General features: G+C 44.1%; 1 non-coding gene across 1 annotated transcript; it reads left to right on the forward strand.

Annotated features, from left to right (window-relative positions):
* The first annotated feature begins 1,535 nt into the window (after positions 1-1,535).
* LOC138832767 (U6 spliceosomal RNA) lies at positions 1,536-1,640 on the forward strand. Its single transcript, XR_011373694.1, has one exon. It is a non-coding gene; the product is annotated as a U6 spliceosomal RNA (small nuclear RNA).
* The last annotated feature ends 452 nt before the right edge of the window (positions 1,641-2,092 follow it).

Raw genomic sequence — 2,092 nt, forward strand, 5'->3', positions numbered from 1 at the left:
AAAAAAGTTCAGAGACAGTGCCCGGAACCTGAGTTCAAGCCCCAGGACTAGCATAAAAAAATTAATAAAAGAAAAGTGAGATTGCCAAGTCTCTAGCAGGGATGATGGATGGTTGTTCAGTCACAGGAAGGGAGACTGGGGCCAGCAGAGACCAATAGCCCAGCTGTGAGGGTGCTCTGGCCTCTGCGCTCTGCTCTCTCACCCCAAGCTGACATTATGTATCCCCTATCCCTGCCACCATGGGAGCAAGTCCAGCCTGCTGGGCAGAGATAACTGCACACTTAGGCTTTGATGGTAGACCCCAGCCTTGGCTTCCACCAATTGAAAGGCATGATTTTCCTACTGTGGAATGTGGACACTGTGGGGCTTTTCCTCTGATTGATTGATCGGTCAGATTGGTCTGGCTTACATGTGCGCATAATTGAATGCGAACCACTCGGGAAACATTCTGAGAGCTGAGCCACTAATTGTGTCTTTTAGACCAGAGACCAAATCATCACGAGGAGATGCTGTGTATTGAAAGAGGTGCTTCTTCTCCTGTCTCTTCTCTCCTCGGAAGAGTTCTCTGTTAGATACCTTTTTTTTTTTTTTTTGAGTGCTGCTCTGTGATGCTATCCAAAATTAATGTTTCTAAGGAGTTGTAGTACCAGATGCCAGAAGAGCCAGGCTCATTTTTGCAACTGGATGAAGCCGGCTAATGAGAAACAGGCCTAGGTCACTTTCTAGCCACTTCTTAGCAGGGCCAGGAGGAAAAGCCTGCTCAGACCTCTGGCTCCCACACTCCATGTGGCAAAGGCTAGATTATGCCTGGCTTTGTGGTGGTCAGGAAAGGCCTTCAAGTCTGCATAAAAATATTTTGTTGGCTTACAAGTTCCTGTCGCTGTTGTGTGTCTCTGTGTTACAAGGAATGGATTTTTTTTAAGATTCATCTGTTTGATTATGAAGATGGAATGACTGACAAATTCAGATTGGAACGAGACAGCCTTAGTGATGCTTTACATCAGCTTTAATGCAGCCTGGATCAACTTCCATGCGGCCTCTGCAACCCAGCTGCTAGCGGGACATGCTTTCCTGAGTGTGGCAGGAATATCCACTGACTTCATTGGCTTCCAGCCTGTGAGCCTCTCAGTAGGTTTCAGAACATCGGGGACTGAACAAAGAAGTTTCAGAATACGGTCTCTGACCAGAAAGCCCTTGCACAGCGGGAGGGAAAAGGTCCTCTAGTCCCACTTCAGAGATTCCCCAGGATTCAGGAAGTCTAGAAACTGCTCCCATTTTACTTTCAAGTGTAAGCTCCAGATAAAACAACAAAAACTCGCACCACAAAAGAGCAGGATGTGGCATACTTAGTGGACTCATGGCATACAGCCCTGGTGAAATGCTATCATTTAGCAGGTCTGCTATTGCCCACTGTGTCTGCTTTCTTGAATTAATACATTATACCCTCCCACCCCTCACACACCTGTATCCATGGTTACCTCTTCTGCAGTTTCAGTTACCTTTAATCAACCATAGTAGAAAATACTGAGTGGAATGCTTGCTTTAGCCGTACATAGGCAAAAATTGGACTGATACAGAGAAGATTAGCATGGCCCTTGAATAAGGATGGCATGCACATTAATGAACAGTTTCATATTATAAGGAAAAGAAATGGAAAAGTTTCTAAATAAAAAGTTATTTATGTAATTTATATTATTATTATAATTATTATTATTATTATTATTTACTATTTTGCCAATACTGGAGTTTGAACTTTCGGCCTTGTGGTTGCTTGGCTAGCACTTGACCACTTGAGTCATGGCTCCTGTCCTGCTTCTTGCTGATTAAACAGACATAAAATCTCACAAACTTTTCTGCCCATATTGGTCTTGAGTTGCCACTCTCCTGGTGTCAGCCTCCTGAGCAAAAAGAATTACAGATGTGACCCACCAGCACGTGGCTCAATTTGTATGCTTTAAACTGCACATTTTTCTGAATAGTGTGATGAGATCTGTGCTGTCCCATTCTGTTGTACTAATCATGTGACTCATCTTCTGTCCAGTGTATTCATGTTACCCACTCACTAGTCACTTACCGGCTGTCTCAGTCAGCA

This window comes from Dipodomys merriami, unplaced genomic scaffold (assembly GCF_024711535.1).
Source record: "Dipodomys merriami isolate MVZ:Mamm:240054 unplaced genomic scaffold, mDipMer1.0.p SCAF_2, whole genome shotgun sequence".
Taxonomy (NCBI): Eukaryota; Metazoa; Chordata; class Mammalia; order Rodentia; family Heteromyidae; genus Dipodomys; species Dipodomys merriami.